Source organism: Antedon bifida, chromosome 4 (genome assembly GCF_963402885.1).
Source record: "Antedon bifida chromosome 4, ecAntBifi1.1, whole genome shotgun sequence".
In the NCBI taxonomy this organism is placed as follows: Eukaryota; Metazoa; Echinodermata; class Crinoidea; order Comatulida; family Antedonidae; genus Antedon; species Antedon bifida.
In genome coordinates this window covers 16,806,790-16,825,076 of record NC_136229.1, presented here as the reverse complement: position 1 = coordinate 16,825,076, position 18,287 = coordinate 16,806,790, and the positions used below count along the sequence as shown (strand labels likewise).

The window sequence follows — 18,287 nt, the reverse complement described above, 5'->3', positions numbered from 1 at the left end:
AATTTAGGGGGTCTGATTTTTTACCCTTCTTAAAAATTGGCACTACTTTGGCTTGTTTCCATGAATTTGGTAGAACTCCATTATCCACTAATTTTGAAAACAGATCTTGTAAAATAGGGCTAAGTTCACTACTTAGTTCTTTGAGCACTCTTGAATGTATTCCATCAGGTCCCGGAGACTTGCAGATATCCAGGCGCCGTAAATAAGATTCTATATCTGTTGTTGAGAATTTCACAGTAACCAGTTCGGGGCCAGAGAAGCGCGATGGTAAGTCAGGAACATTAAGAACATCCTCTAACGTAAAAACTGAAGCAAAGGCTTTATTGAACACTTTTGCTTTCCCATAATCATCTGACACCATCTCACCTAGATTATTTTCCACACACGCAATATCTAGTCTCGATTTTATTTTGCTTTGTACATATTTCCAAAAGTTCTTAGGGTTCACTTTTATTTCTGTAGCAATTTTAGTTTCATAACTCTTTTTTTCTTGTTTTACTAATCCTGTAACAAAATTTCGTTGCTTAACATAATTATTCCATGAGTTTTCATCTCGCTTTTTTTGGAATCGGTTCCACAATTTATGTTTTAGATTGATCTCCTTTTTTAGCTCGATATTTACCCACTCCTTCCTATTTAATAGTCTCTTTTTCCGTAACGGCACATATTTCTCAACACATATATTAATAGCTTTTTCAATCTTCTGAGATAACTCTTCACCCGTTGCGTCAAGACATTCCTCCTTGATATTAAAATTTGAAAACTCTTCTCTTATTTTATCGTAATTGGCTTTATAGTAATTCCTCATATATGGTATTTCACGTTCCTTTATACCCTCTTTAATCTTCAATTTGAATATAATTACAGCATGGTCGCTTTTACCAATAGGAGGAAATATTTCTGTAACGGGTATACCTTCTCTAACATAAATGCCAATACCTCTTCCTGTATTGCCAGACCAAAAAAACTGAAAACCTTCTATTTCAAATTCCTCACGCTGAATTTCTGATAGTGAACGCTTAGGAAGAATCTCACATAATAAAACAACGTCTGGATTAACTTTCTTGATTATAATTAATAACTCTTCTCTTTTATTCAGTAAGGAATCGGTGTTCGAATATATAAACTTAATTTCAGCTTTTTTAATTGATAACTTCTCATCTATCTTTTTCTTAAGAATTGTTTCTTTTTGGTTAATAACGGAAATTTCTTCTTGAACTGTACCTGTAGTGTCTCTCAGATAATTAGGGGCGAAAACGCCCTTTAACAATCTTGCCATTTCTAATAATTAAATCATTTTCACCCGTCTCTTGTCTCTCTTTTAGCTTAGTCCATAAGTCTCTTCGCTCTGCCCTCTCAGACTGTGTACGATCTCTTGAAATCTGTACATTACTCTGGGTACCAGCTTTCCGTATTCTTAATAAAATCTCATTACTCATGAAACTTGTTTGAAAAACTACTTTGAGAGGCCTGACTTTACCTTCTACTCGCTTACCAAGTCGATAAAGAGTTATTATGTTGTAATCTAAGTCCTTAACAACACCTTTTATAATTGTTTTTATTGCCTCCATATCTTCCTCCTTCCTCTCCTGAGCTTCCTCTTCCTTAGATTCAGGTATTAAGAAAAATATTAAATTGTTCATTCTTGCCTGCCTCTCCTGAATTTCATCAATGCAAAGTTTAATAGTTTCATTAGCATTTTTTACACTGCCTTTCGGTTCCTCTATCTTGGCTAGCAAATCTCTATAGTTCTCCTCACATTTACTTTTATTCTCTAGCAAACCAACTTTAATGTCCTCCATTTCTTTAACTATCCTATCCTGATTTGTTCTTAGAGTATTTATGTTACCAAGTACATCCTCTGCTGCTTTATTGCAGGTTCTACAATACCAATGTAAATTGGGATTATCTTCGCTTATAACTTCATACAGCCTTTTAGAAACTTGTTGGCATTGTGAGTGAAACCAGAATTTACAAAACTCGCACTCAATTCCTCTATCAGAGTCAGCCACCAATTTATTACAGCTACCACATAAATCACCTGCCACTCCTACTGCATTGTCTCCCTTGTCCACTACTACCTTACTGCTGGTCTTCCTCATGGTTGCTGGCCTAGCAAAATATCTAGTTTAAATCTCACTTAGAATAGACAATCAATTTCAATCGCTCTCCAAATGCTTTCAATAACTTGTAATATTTACACTACTTAATAGATTTCATGGAAATATAAGGCTGAAGATAAAGATAAATCAACTACAAAGAAGCAAATTTGCAGGTTAGGAAAAAACATGTCTGCTCTCTCTCATGTTCATGAAAGACCTCGAACCGAAGGCTTTAGTGTAATAGGTTAAAGCCTTTACCACTAGACCAAACATTTCGGTTGGCAAACGCTGTTTACACTAATTATTTAATCTCTCTGCATGCTTATATAGCGCCCTCTATAATGTTCCCTATTATGTTATAACTATACATGAATTTTTCATGATTTCTGCCCACGTTCGTCCTGGAAAAAAAAATTACGCTTCCGGCCGACAAATTTGAACCGGAATAAAGTCGTTGTCAAGGCAATTTCGTACGATGTTTCGGTCAAAGAACGAAGTTACCAAGCATTTCAATGTAAACACACAGAATTAATTGGAAAGTGTCCAGATCCCAAAGAAACTTTTATTTTATTTTAATTTGTTTACATAATTTCTTCCCTTTTCCATGAATCAATCCTCAAGATGGTTAACCACAGATACTTCGAGCCGGACCGCAAAATTTAAACCATTTACATTTAAATCACAATAATAACCTGTCCGCCCGAATGGCGTCCATGTATTTACTGGGCGCGTAGTGTTATAAGATAGAAGCTTGGCAACAGTTACCTATCTTGCGTAGCGGCGCTATACAATCTTTGCTACCAGAGCCATATATAAAAAGAGTTACGACATTGGATTAAAGCCACGTGATATGCAGATCAAATTGTGTCAAACTTGTCTCCGTTAATGCATGTAAAGTATAGGAGCAACAAAATACTTTCAACTTTTTCTTATATTTAAAAAAATGTAATTGCACATTTTACGGTGAAATATCGACGTGCACAGCGTACAGAAGTACTTGCGGCAAAGAATATTGCGTGCGCTAGTACATTATAAAGTTCGATTGATTGAATTTGGAACGAAACATCCCATAACTACGTCCTATTAATAACAATAATAATATTTTCAATTCATAATGCATACTTTGATGACTAAATAAAATAATAAAGTGTCGTGGATATATTTGTTAATATGCTGAAAAGGGTATGAACAATATTAAAATAATAAAGGCAAATTATTACAAATGAAATGATGAACGAGTCTCTGAAATTTAAGAACGTTGGCGGCGCAGTTTGTGTCAAAAACACACAGAGAGCCATATACTGTATAAAAAGAGGGGTGAATTTGTGTGTTTTTTGTATTGGTTCATGCTTTGATGTATCCTAACTTGCATGTATGCCCTAGCATTCATTTATTTTTTTGTTTATTAAAAAAGAATATATATGTTACCAAATTAATACCATTAATAAAATTAATTACTAAAATAAAAACGGAATCTAAGCAAATATTTCAGAGACAACAAAATCTAAAAATAATGCATGAACTACAGGAAAACGCTATACAAAATAGACGCGCGCGCCCTCAGCGTGCGAATTCTTTGACACAAAAATGGCTTCTAATCTTCAATGTCGAAACTCTTTTTATATATGGCTCTGTTTGCTACCAGAGCCATATATATAACACGTAAATTGCTAGCCTAGAGCAGTGCGAGTCGCAACCAGTCGGAGAGTGCAAGGAGGAATTACCTACTGAGGCGAACTGCATGCGTGAGTGATTTGAACATCTCACGTGACATCAACATCCAATCAGAAAACAGTATTCTGGCTAGCTGGCAGTTTCGTTGAGCGTAAAAAAATATCGCGCCCGGGCATTCACAGAAACACAAGCTAATTGTTTATAGTGTACCTGTAAGGGCAATCCGCATTAATACAAAGAAGTGCTTTGACAGAATGAAGTTTAAATTATTATTATCATTAACGCGTAATCAATAATGCATTTCCTAAGAAAACCGATAAATATACGCGATTGTGAATGTGCACAATGTACAGTCTGTAAGCCGATTAAACACGGCTCCGAATTCCCACGGAAACTGTGTAAAGGTGGTTGTTGTGAAAAATAAATTTCACACATCGATGATTTTTGCAATTCCAACTTGTGTGTTGAAAATCATTTGGACGATTGTTGTTTAGTTGGTTATCCGCACTTGGCGGATAACCCCTTGTTATTGTCAGGATCTTTTTTTTTTTTTTTTGGTTATCCGCACTTGGCGGATAACCCCTTGTTATTGTCAGGATCTTTTTTTTTTTTTTTTTTTTTTTCTATGTTATTCTTCTTTCTTTCCCAGAATTTTGTGTCACGTGTATCTCAAATTCTGATCAACATTACATCGTATAACTTTGTCAGAAGATTTACCTCTATCTGTAGAAGTGCAGGACAGTTCGTTTTTTTACTTTAGAGTCGCGCAGCGTAAGCTACGCGCGATTTTATGAATTTTGCGTATTTAACATAGACTAAAAACCAAAAGTCATTTTGTAATGACACTTGGTGAACATTTAAGTCATATCAAGTGCAAACTTTCTATGGATTAAAAATGGCATGTTTCACAGAAAGTTACGCGCGCACGCGCGTTTAAAATTTCAGAATGCGTAAAATCAATTTCTAATCAACTTTCTACGCGTCTCAGGTCATTTTGAGCATTTCAAAAATTCCCACGCGTGCGCAATATTTTTACGCGCACGTGCGCACGTAGCGCAAAAACATATTTTTTTTGCTTGATTTTTGTTTTTTCAGCCTTTTCTAGTAAATTTACCAATTTTCAATCAATTTCGACTTAAAATCACGTCATACGAGCACGTAGAATTAAACAATTTGCGCGCGTTTTTAATGAAAAAGTTAAAAAATTTGTCAAAATTTTGCCTTTTTTAAAACAGTCATAGATTGTAAACTACGTGGTGAACTTTTTTAAAATTGCACATTCTGGAAGTTGATGAGTTGCAGATATCGAATCATGCATCGATATGGCTAACCAGACATTGTGACGTCATCGTATGGCCACTCGAATATAAAATATAGGATTTTTGTCTCTTTCGCATAGCTCATCACATTTAATAGAGCGCATCTCCACTTATCCGTATTCCATTTCCCCCCATTTTGTTATATTGTCTAGGCCAATCAATTATCTTTCGCATAATCTACCATTTTTTAAATTGTGATGACGTCATCATGTCCAAAAGCGTCAATAACTTGGTTCCCTTATTTTCACCTATTCTGCACTGTATGTAGTACGTATACAGAATATAGTGTATACCGTATATACTTTGACGTGACGCAAAATAGAGAGCGCACTAACATTTTTACAATGGCATAATCGTTTTTCTGCGCGCAATATTCTAACGTATGACGTGCACGTGGCTTTTGCGCTGCGGATAACCTAACTCGTCCGTAGTGACGAGTTCAAATCTAGTTTTTTTTTTGGTTATCCGCACTTGGCGGATAACCCCTTGTTATTGTCAGGATCTTTTTTTTTTTTTTTTTTTTTTTCTATGTTATTCTTCTTTCTTTCCCAGAATTTTGTGTCACGTGTATCTCAAATTCTGATCAACATTACATCGTATAACTTTGTCAGAAGATTTACCTCTATCTGTAGAAGTGCAGGACAGTTCGTTTTTTTACTTTAGAGTCGCGCAGCGTAAGCTACGCGCGATTTTATGAATTTTGCGTATTTAACATAGACTAAAAACCAAAAGTCATTTTGTAATGACACTTGGTGAACATTTAAGTCATATCAAGTGCAAACTTTCTATGGATTAAAAATGGCATGTTTCACAGAAAGTTACGCGCGCACGCGCGTTTAAAATTTCAGAATGCGTAAAATCAATTTCTAATCAACTTTCTACGCGTTTCAGGTCATTTTGAGCATTTCAAAAATTCCCACGCGTGCGCAATATTTTTACGCGCACGTGCGCACGTAGCGCAAAAACATCTTTTTTTTGCTTGATTTTTGTTTTTTCAGCCTTTTCTAGTAAATTTACCAATTTTCAATCAATTTCGACTTAAAATCACGTCATACGAGCACGTAGAATTAAACAATTTGCGCGCGTTTTTAATGAAAAAGTTAAAAAATTTGTCAAAATTTTGCCTTTTTTAAAACAGTCATAGATTGTAAACTACGTGGTGAACTTTTTTAAAATTGCATATTCTGGAAGTTGATGAGTTGTAGATATCGAATCATGCATCGATATGGCTAACCAGACATTGTGACGTCATCGTATGGCCACTCGAATATAAAATATAGGATTTTTGTCTCTTTCGCATAGCTCATCACATTTAATAGAGCGCATCTCCACTTATCCGTATTCCATTTCCTCCCATTTTGTTATATTGTCTAGGCCAATCAATTATCTTTCGCATAATCTACCATTTTTTAAATTGTGATGACGTCATCATGTCCAAAAGCGTCAATAACTTGGGTCCCTTATTTTCACCTATTCTGCACTGTATGTAGTACGTATACAGAATATAGTGTATACCGTATATACTTTGACGTGACGCAAAATAGAGAGCGCACTAACATTTTTACAATGGCATAATCGTTTTTCTGCGCGCAATATTCTAACGTATGACGTGCACGTGGCTTTTGCGCTGCGGATAACCTAACTCGTCCGTAGTGACGAGTTCAAATCTAGTCTATGTTATTCTTCTTTCTTTCCCAGAATTTTGTGTCACGTGTATCTCAAATTCTGATCAACATTACATCGTATAACTTTGTCAGAAGATTTACCTCTATCTGTAGAAGTGCAGGACAGTTCGTTTTTTTACTTTAGAGTCGCGCAGCGTAAGCTACGCGCGATTTTATGAATTTTGCGTATTTAACATAGACTAAAAACCAAAAGTCATTTTGTAATGACACTTGGTGAACATTTAAGTCATATCAAGTGCAAACTTTCTATGGATTAAAAATGGCATGTTTCACAGAAAGTTACGCGCGCACGCGCGTTTAAAATTTCAGAATGCGTAAAATCAATTTCTAATCAACTTTCTACGCGTTTCAGGCCATTTTGAGCATTTCAAAAATTCCCACGCGTGCGCAATATTTTTACGCGCACGTGCGCACGTAGCGCAAAAACATCTTTTTTTTGCTTGATTTTTGTTTTTTCAGCCTTTTCTAGTAAATTTACCAATTTTCAATCAATTTCGACTTAAAATCACGTCATACGAGCACGTAGAATTAAACAATTTGCGCGCGTTTTTAATGAAAAAGTTAAAAAATTTGTCAAAATTTTGCCTTTTTTAAAACAGTCATAGATTGTAAACTACGTGGTGAACTTTTTTAAAATTGCATATTCTGGAAGTTGATGAGTTGTAGATATCGAATCATGCATCGATATGGCTAACCAGACATTGTGACGTCATCGTATGGCCACTCGAATATAAAATATAGGATTTTTGTCTCTTTCGCATAGCTCATCACATTTAATAGAGCGCATCTCCACTTATCCGTATTCCATTTCCCCCCCATTTTGTTATATTGTCTAGGCCAATCAATTATCTTTCGCATAATCTACCATTTTTTAAATTGTGATGACGTCATCATGTCCAAAAGCGTCAATAACTTGGGTCCCTTATTTTCACCTATTCTGCACTGTATGTAGTACGTATACAGAATATAGTGTATACCGTATATACTTTGACGTGACGCAAAATAGAGAGCGCACTAACATTTTTACAATGGCATAATCGTTTTTCTGCGCGCAATATTCTAACGTATGACGTGCACGTGGCTTTTGCGCTGCGGATAACCTAACTCGTCCGTAGTGACGAGTTCAAATCTAGTTTGTTTATGTAATTGTGTGGAGTGTGTGTTAGTAAGTTATTGAATACCACAATTAAACGCAATCGAAAAGTTGTGATACTGGTAGGTTCTTGAGCATCAGGGCGCACATTGTTTGACTTGTTATCAGCAACCGAACGAGAAAAGGTAAGAATGCCAAACACCGTTAACGTTTCTTATTATTTTCATCTATTACAATTTCTTGTTTGTGACGAATTGGTACATAATTAATATTTAACTTTCTATCGATAGGCCTAATCATAAACGCACAATAATATTATAGAGGAAAATCAGGAGATAACACAATATAGAATAACATTTTTTGAGGCATTGGCAGTTGGATGACCATTTTTTTTTTTATAGATAATGGCTAGTAAGGGAGAAAATTTGTAAAATCTTGTGTCTATTTTAGGGAGGGGGAGGGGCGGTTAAGGGTAAAAAGATGACTTTGACCTCAAATTTGACCTAAACAATTTTGTTTCATTATTATCGATGTTAATACCAAGTGTGAACCCTATCCGACAATTTGAAATTTTTTCACTCAGGGGTAGAGGCTAGACTTAAGTTAGGTTGTTTGAATATGTATTAAAAAGTAAACCGTATAAAAAGTATAATCTTAAGATTCTACTAGATTTGAACTCGTCACTTTGACAAGTTAGTTATCCGCACAACAAAATACAACATGCACGTCATACGTTGGAAATTGCGCGCATAAAACAATTAGGACTTGAGGAAAATAAAATGTTGTTAATAGTGAGCTCTCGGTTTTGTGTATACACAATATAACTACATACAGTGTAGAATAGGTAAAATTATGTTTCAATTTTTATCATGATGACGTCATCAAAATGAAACACAAAGATAGCAATTTTTGAAAGAAATTATCTGAGCAACAACATATTAACGTGTAGAAGAAATTTGGATACGTTAGAATATAGATACGCGTTCTTTTAAATGTGATGAACTATGACGCATAAGATAACAAATAATTTTTTTATTATTCAACTGGCCATATTATGAAGTCACAACATCCGATACGCAACAATTTTACATGAATTCGTATCTAGAATTCAACAGCTTCCAGAAAATATTTTAATCATGAGGGTCACTTTTCATTCTGAGGAGCATATTGACATTTAATGTAAGGATGAAGTGACCTAGGTTATTCAACTCTGTCATGATGACGTCATAAAAATTAAAATGTTTGTAAATCTTACGAAATTAAATTGATTGAGCAAACAAATATCAAAATCTAGGAGAAATTGAGGTATAAATAAGCGAGATGGGCGCTCTCTATTAAATGTGATGAGCTATGACGAAAGAGACAAAAATCATATATTTTATATTCAGGTGGCCATACGATGACGTCATAACATCCGAGAGGTAATCATTTTGCATGAATAGATAGAAATATAGATTCAAAATAGGCATGATTAAATAAAATCACGTGCTAATTGTCTAATTCAGCGTTTAAATTTTAAATACGCGTGCGCGCGTAACTTTGTGTGAAACATGCCATTTTTAATTCACAGAAAGTTGACTCTTGATATGAATTAAATTTTCACCAAGTGTCAATACAAAATGACTTTTGGTTTTTAATCTATGATCAATCATTGAAATTCATAAATCGCGCGTAAGTCATGTTGTGCAACTCTGACGTTTAGGAGGTGCACAACTTCACGTAAATGTCGATATGTTGTCAAAGTTATGATATGTTATGTTTACACGTTTTAGAGACGCCCAAAAATAGGGTGGAAAGAAAGAAGAATACTACAGAAAAAAATGTTGATGATGATCTCATACAATCACAAGTAGTTATCCACCAAGGTGCGGATAACTAATAAAAGAATGTGTCTTGCTTGCAATGAATCATTATCAAATGCGTGTAAATATGCAGATAAAAATAATCGAAGATATACTGTGCACATAAGTCACGTCATGTTTGCAAAATGCATTGTATGTGGGTGGTTGGCCTAATGTGTAGTCCATTGCGGAACGGCGGTGTTCACTGTGTTTTATTTATTTAGTTTTCCAGTGATACATAGAAAAGAGAGCACCGATGAGAGAAGAGAGCTGTCAAAGACAACAATTGCCAAAGGGCGTCTCTCTCCAAAAACCGTGTATTATGCAACAAATGATGGAGCTTTTAACCAGAAATCCTGTCTTTCAGGAAAATTGATAATTATATACGAATTCTCAATGCATGTTGAACAGTGATTACACTCAGTTTGTGAACAGATTGCTTGTGAACATTGGCTATTATTTGAAACGAAAATTTCTAAAAATGGCAGTGGAGCTAAAACTATTAGGCCTACTTATAAAGTCACGAATACAAATATACTGATTGCATAATAGTTATTTTTAATTATTAAGAACTAGTTTACAGGGCAGACGACAAAATTAAACTAATTGACAGAAGACTAAAGGTTTATGAGTACAAGAATTTTTTTTTTGTGTAATTCAGGTTTCAGTTTATTGGTAGGATGTGTAGAAAGTTTTTTGAAACAGTGAGTTAAAAAGTACTATTCATTAAAAAAAATCTAATTTTTTAAATAAACAATTGATAGATGGAGAAGTAATAACAACAATGATTGCAGGCGGGAAGATCCAGGCCGGGGCATTACTGAGCAGATACTATGTATCATTTGTAAATTAGATTATGCCTAACAATAATGATTAACTTTTTATTATTTATATTGGTGATGATCATTACCTATTTGTATGGCTAATGTTTATTTCCTTGTACCAGTTTTTTACCTTATTTACTGCAGCACTCTAATTTGTATCTGTTATACATTCAAATGGTAAACATCGAGAGTTGGGTAAGCCGAGTGGTTAGGACACTTGACTGTCATACAGAGACCCGGGTTCAATTCCCGACAACTCGGGAGATAAAGGCGGCATGGAAAGGAACTGGACACCCTACCACATAATGCCGAGGCTTAGTACAATGAGCTCCTATAACAGCTCATTCCGCTACGTTCAGAATGAACACGGGACTCACCTTTACTTACTGCAGCACTCTAATTTGTATCTGTTATACATTCAAATGGTAAACATCGTTAATATACGACCGTGCATATTTGAATAATTTATTTAATTTCAAACAAGCATAAAATAGGCCTACATCAAAGATAATGAGAAAAGTTTATTTTAATCTTGATTGGTTCTCAGTGTAATGTGATTATATGATTTATAAGAAAAACGGTTCAAAACTATTAGACCATAGCAAATAAAATAAGGATCCCATTATTTCATTATTATAAATCGCAGATAAGTTGATCTTGTAACATTAATACAAATTGAGATTTTCGGGAACTCTTCTAATCCGGTGGCAGGAGGCGGGAATCACCACCCGAAAGGGGACAAATTGTCATCCAACTTTTCTAGACCAGAATTTTCCGTAGATTACGAATCTGGAAGGAAGCGTTTTCGATATATAAGGGGTCAAACTTAAAAATTGCCACTTCACAGTTGCATTTATTAGGGCTACAATATTCGTTTTGGGACAATAAACTACTATTCATCACCAGTTCATCCACAGGATAGGGCATAGGCAGATCCAGGTGGCCAATCCTTCCCCACCACATCCCCCACCTTTAATTTCGACAATACAAAAGTAGGTTAACTTCACCATTTCAATTCACAATTTATAGGACTCTGACCATTCACTGATCCCCATCTCTTTCTATTTAATGATCTTGGATTCGTCACTGTATGGTTTATAAAACCTAGAGAGCACAAAAGCAAGGTTGAAACTTGTAGAACGTTATCTAAGAATGTGTTTGTCTTTTCATTGTCAAGTTCTGCAAATACTGTATGTTTCAATGATTTCTTTCTCCTATGAAAATATTAAGAGAATATTGCCTGTTTCCCTAGTTGACGACAAATTCACTCAGATCTATAATCTTGGTCAATAATACTTTAGATTTTGACCTTTGACTAATAAAAACTAGAATCCACAAATAACTACACAGACAGACCACAGTTTTTATATGAGTCTCGATATGGTTGCTAGCCACAGATGGTTTTCCTGTGCATAGTGTAGCACAAATTTTGAGAAAGAAAACCTGTTTGTAATAAAGTCCATCTTTCGCAAAGTTGCATATACTGTTTATAGTTAGCAGTATGAGAGAATAAACTCATCTGATTCTCTTCTTTATGCGTCTATCTAACGAACTAACACCTAAATATTTTCATTTCAATTTAAGCTTATTCCTAGTAAACATTACAGTAAAATTAAAGTTAAATCAAAAATCAGTATTGGCAGTGGCAAGGGTCGGAGACTAATAAAACCAATTCAATGTCAATCATTTTAATGATAGCAATGCAAGAATATGCTCTTTTGATGCACCGGCTAGTGTTTGGATAGTCCAGTTAGACGCTTATCCACGAAAGTGCTTAAGGCGCCTGTGAAAAACCAATGGAAACTAGTCCGTAAACTTTACAAAGCTACCAAATCTAGACAAAAACCACATAATTGTATTTTGTTTACCAGTTAAGGTGCACAGACTAGACGGCTAGTACATAACTAGTATTCTCAGTTATCTTAGTACCTACACAAATAAAAACCAAAATTATATATTGCCAACATAAAGAAGCAGATCAAATCAGATTTATTGCCTCAAAATTAATATTACAGGCCTGCAACCATGTTCTGACAAATCTTTGCAAAAATATTTTCACCTTTGACCTTATATCAACTGATGAAATTACATTGCGTATGATTGATTAACAGGATGAGAAAACATCCAATTTTTGTTAAATATTTGTTTTTATTTGGTTTTATAGGTTGGTTCTATGATTGGTCAATATTGACTTTTGACTCTTAATCAAAAGATTTTTTTCATAAAGTGGTTGAATAGACACCTATAATCATAAAAATGTGCTTCAATAAATTTGTTGTAATACATATACATAATACATTGTTGTAATTGGTCAATTTTGACCTTCCAGCTTCGTAATCTACGGACAATTCTGGTCTAGAAAAGTTGGATGGCAATTTGTCCTCTTTCGGGTGGAGATACCCACCCCCTACCCCCTTTCCTGCCAGACTATTCTACAATTCCTAAAAATAGATCTATACAATTTCAAATGCATAACAGAGGCGTTACAGAATTGTGACTTTGATAGGCCTACATGATCTTTTCCTGCAGAGCACATTTAGGAAGATGGCAAGAGGCAAGAAGGGAAAGAAAAGAAGAGATAAAAGGTAAGAATAATAAAATTCATGCAAACAGAAAATTATTTGTTGAAGTTGAAGAACTACAGTATACCTTGTAGTGTTTGCGTTGAGAGACTAATAAGGAATTAAGACAACATTATGGGTTATGAGTAGAGAGCGACCTCATATTTGGATGTGGTGGTCAGTATGTAGACATTGTACACAATAAATTGAATGAACGTAAACAATGATATTGGCGACGAGTTGGAGAATATCGAGCCAAGATAGTTAGAAGTTCCAATAATGTAATATACTGTTGTAAATCGTTAGTAACGATGCGCGCTGTAAACGTTGAAATCACTGGAATCGCTGCGTACGATCCACACGATTGCACGCTTCGGCTGAACGGGGAAAGAAATGGCTTCACAGTTTTGATTTATAAATTCAATGAATTGAATGAACGTAATACTCTAGTAGCTAGATCAACTTTCGTATGCACTTTGAGGTCCAGAGAATTTGACTTCAGAAATTGGTTTAGGATGGTTAAACAATCAATTTTGGCTTGGTTGCACATTTTGAAAATGTGGCGAAAGGTCAAAAGGTCAGGGTGAAAGGTTATAATACAATACACCAATACACCAACATGTCCTTAAATCTCGACAGCCACTGGTCACAGAAAGGTAATTTTGGTCTCAAATTGATCAGAAGGTATACATTTATATTCAGTCTAATGGGACATTTTAGTCAAAAATGACCGGAAATGCCATTTCTGACCTTTGACCCACAAACCAGGACATGTATGTATCTCCGTAACTATTGGTCGTAGAAACTTAAATTTGGTATCAAATTGTTCGAAATATACATATTTACATTCATTCTAACAGAAAATTTGGTCAAAAGATGATCAGAAATACTATTAATTACTAATGTTATTGTTTCAAACAAAAAACATATCTCTACACAACTTATCCTTGGACAATAACTTATGCTTTAAATTGTTTCATTATAGGATTTAAAATAAATCCTTTACTGTTTGTAATTGTGTTTTTGCTTATAATAATGCTAGAAAGAATTGTTGACCCCCGAGGACGATCAAACATTTTGATAGAAACGTCGAGCCCAACAGAATTCTTTTCAGAATGCTAGAAGTAACTTACCGAATTCATCCTAATAAACTTCACGGGAATGTATTGTTCAGAAGGGTTTTTAGGGGAACATTTATTTTTTGTTTTTGTTGGTGTAATATGGTAACACGTGTAATCAAATAAAATACTACCTACAGCAGATATTTTAAAAATACAGCACAAAAATTAATATCAAAAAGTGATACAAAATGCTTGGTAAATTGTAGATTACGGTAGTCATTCAAATGTGTTGTGATACAATTATTAGTCGCGTGCAACGCTCTACAGCTCACTATGTCGGTCGGTTGGTCCGTAAACACTAACTGAAATTTGATCACGCGACTGCAGCCATATATATGACCTTTTTGTGTATATGCATGTGACGGGGCGTTTAAATCGAAGGGAGGGGTGAGCGTTTATTCGAATGGGGCTTATGTTACGTTGTTGAGGGCGTGAACATCGGTTGGTTTTTAAAATTTTCTTATACTGCTGATCTAAAAACATCGGAAAATCTCAGTTTTTAATCAACGGATTTTTAGTCGCGTGGACGCGACTCTATAGTTAACTATGTCGGTCTGTCGGTCTGTCTGTCATTCCGGTATCACTGCGTTTTATCGTTTTTCTGTACTTTTTGAACTGTTTTGATGTACAGAAAAGTTTTAAAGTACATTACTTTTTGAAAGTTCATTTTTTCTGAGAGCACGCGACTTATGGCTGTTGGCCTTGTTAATATAAAGAGTACTGAAGACATAAAAAAAAAATGCTGAACCTAAATAAATCTACATCGAAGTTGAAATCTGTGTTGGAACTTGGTTTTTCAAATTGATCATCAGGTAGGCTCCAGTCACTGTATTGTAACGCTAAGCCGTTACGTTGGTCCCCCACGAAAACCGATCATATAGTGGGTTACTCCAATTGATTGATTGATCATTCTATAATTGTCCGATGTTGCCTACTTTAATATAATTTGGTATTAACTTTTTATAAAGAATCAACTTATCAACGATCTTGAAGATCTCGACCTCAGTTACAAGAAATATCAAAGTATTATATCTCTGTAGCTGTTTTTACTACATTTAAACCGATTTTACCGAGACAATTGACACGTATTTTAGCGCCTTTTGTCAGATCAAAGGAATCGCCGCCCAGTGCAAGCTATTACGTAACACTGAAAGAACTGTCAATATCTTTTGTTTTCTTTTGTTCTGGGCTTCACGCTTGATCGACTCTCTCTCGGTTAGCAATACAAAACAACAGCTTTATTGATACGATTATACGATGGCTGATAAGAAACAGGAAAAGAAAAACGGAAAAAAGAAGATAAACGACGTAGCTGTAGAAATCACACCTGGTATCTATAATACAAGGGCTGAATGCCAAGCTAATACTAATGGTATACATGGGGAAAAAGAAATGGTGAGAATTGACATACCCGATTCTCTCCCAACACTAACAAAAATGAACTCTAAGCCAAACCCACAAACTGCTCGTTCTCCGCCAACCTTATTGAAAATCTGTGATGAATTCCCTCCAATAAATGAGCAACATTTTGGAACATTAGATAAAGAGTCAAACGAGATTATTGCCAACTATATGCAAGAAAACTGTGAGCTTAAGCTACAAATTGTAAGAACAGAAAATGAAAATCTCCGAACAGAAAACAAATCACTAAAATCTGAGGTTGAGTCTCTAAAACAAAGGCATCTAAAAATATACTGTCCCAAAAAAACTGACGACATTTCTAAAATTAGAGCTGAGATCGAAAAATCTAATGAAAGATTGAACAAATTGGAGAAGGAGAACAAAAATCTGAAACTAGACTTGAGTGGGAAAAACGGACAATGAACAAAGAAGAACAAATAAAGACATTACGTCAACAAGTTACAGAAACAGAGCGTAGCTTATACATAGCTAAAGACGAAATATATGAACTAAAAAGAACGCAAATTGCCGTCGACACCTCAGATTTTGAACTACAACGTAAGACGAGAAAACAAATAATGGAAAGTCACACAAGTTCTACGACAACGCAAACAAGGAAGGTTTCTTCTACCACAAACGATTCTATAACGCAAACTGAACAATTGATTGATAATCTATTTGAGGAGCTTACCAACAGGCAGCCATCTTCTACTCCTTCAAAACTGACCAAATCAAAATCATCTGCGTCTGCTGCATACCAGGATCAACTAAGCCAATACAGAAACAAACACAAACAGATACACTCTGATACAGCTTCAGACAGTAAAATCTTGATTATTGGAGATTCGATGATAAAACATTTTAAACCAAAACAAGGTCAACAAATCTGAACGTGATCTGTCAGACAATGAGAGGCGCGAAAATAGATGACATTGCACACAAGGCAGAAGTACTGTCTACTGAACATAACGTGGACAGAAATATTCTACACGCGGGAACAAACAACTCCACAGATGAACCAGCCACTATTGCAGTAAAATTATCATCTCTTGGAGAATCTTTACAACCGAAAAGAGTGACAATCTCCTCGATAATTCATCGAAAACATGAATCTGTTACAGAATCTAAGCGTATAAATGATGCCAATGACAAGATAAGAGCAGTTGCTAGACAGAAAGTTGTATCATGTCAAAGCACCGGTCTTCGGATGGAATTCACCTAAACCAAATTGGAGTTGGGTCGTTTGCCAAAAATGTTATAAATCACATAAATGGTAATTCGTACGACGAATCTCTGTCTGTACCTATGCCTGACATATACAGTCGTCGATTTTTCAACGTGCAAATCTATATCGCCGATAAACGGAAGCAAATCGTTCTTTAGGGCATCGTCAATTTCAACCAATAAAACCCCACAAAGATCAAATTTTTCACAGTTTTTTACACAGTACGCCGACTGCAAAAGGAAACAGCGCCATAGGTACTCATTTTTCTAAATTAAGTATCTGGAAATGTTGAGATGAGCATTCAATCCACAAAAAAACATAGGTCCAGAGTAAAAGCACTATCACATCTTAATTTTGGCGTTCTAAATGCACGTTCACTGCGTAATAAGTGTGATGAATTTGTGGATTTAGTTGGTAGCTATAATCTAGATGTAGTGGCGGTGTCTGAAACCTGGTTAAGACCAGATGATGATCTTGTGATTGGAGATTTAACTCCACTAGGATATCGTTTTGTGCATGTCCCTAGGGTGGAGAAAACAGGGGGTGGTGTGGGAATTCTCTCTAAGTCTAGCTTAGTTGTAAACATGAAAACTGATGTACATATATATGCATCATTTGAGGCTATACATGTGCAGATTACGTCTAACGCGAAATCTCTTCGTTTAGTTAACATATATCGAACAATAACCTTGTCTGTTACAGAATTCGTCAATTATTTTGAACAAATTTTGTTTGACTATATTCTCTTTTCGTCTGAAATTGTTTTCTGTGGAGATTTTAATATCCATATGGATAATACTGAAAATGTGGCAGCAAATAGATTTGATCTCCAGCAGCATATAAATGAACCCATACACTGTAGTGGGCACTGCCTTGACCTTATAATCACTAGAGATGATCTATTGCTCCCGGATGTTAAGATACACCCTGGCCTGTCAGATCATTTTGCCATATTTTGCAAGTTTGATCTTAAACGGCCCACAACCTGTAAAACTGTAAGAAAAAGTCGCAACCTAAAACAAATTGATATTGAGAAATTCACAAAAGACATTCAAGCTTGTGTGTCTAATATAACCGATGTAAGTGTGATTCTTAAAGATTGTGTAGAAAACTATTCTCATCTCAGAGCTGTACTTGATTTACATGCGCCAGTTCAGAAAAAAACAATTAGGCAAAAGGAAGCTAAACCGTGGTATACAGATGAAATTCGATCTGAAAGGAAACTACGTCGTCAACTTGAACGTAAGTGGATGAAATCAAAGCTTCTTAAGGATAGACAGGAATACTGTGACCAAAGATGTATTGTAAATGGACTGATTGAAAAGGCAAAGACGCGGTATTACTCTAGTCTGGTTAGTGACTGCACAGGTGATCAAAAGAAACTTTTTGATTTAGTAAATAAACTTTTACATCGTTCCAAGTCATCAGTCCTTCCTTCGTC

The 18,287-nt window shown here is 35.2% G+C and overlaps 1 protein-coding gene and 1 pseudogene across 1 annotated transcript in view; one reads left to right on the top strand and one right to left on the bottom strand.

Moving 5' to 3' along the window:
• LOC144840595 (evolutionarily conserved signaling intermediate in Toll pathway, mitochondrial-like) overlaps positions 1-18,287 on the bottom strand; it is a 336,759-nt gene that overhangs the window by 215,985 nt on the left and 102,487 nt on the right. The gene's annotated exons all lie outside the window — the stretch shown is intronic.
• LOC144841103 (uncharacterized) lies at positions 15,478-16,843 on the top strand (annotated as a pseudogene).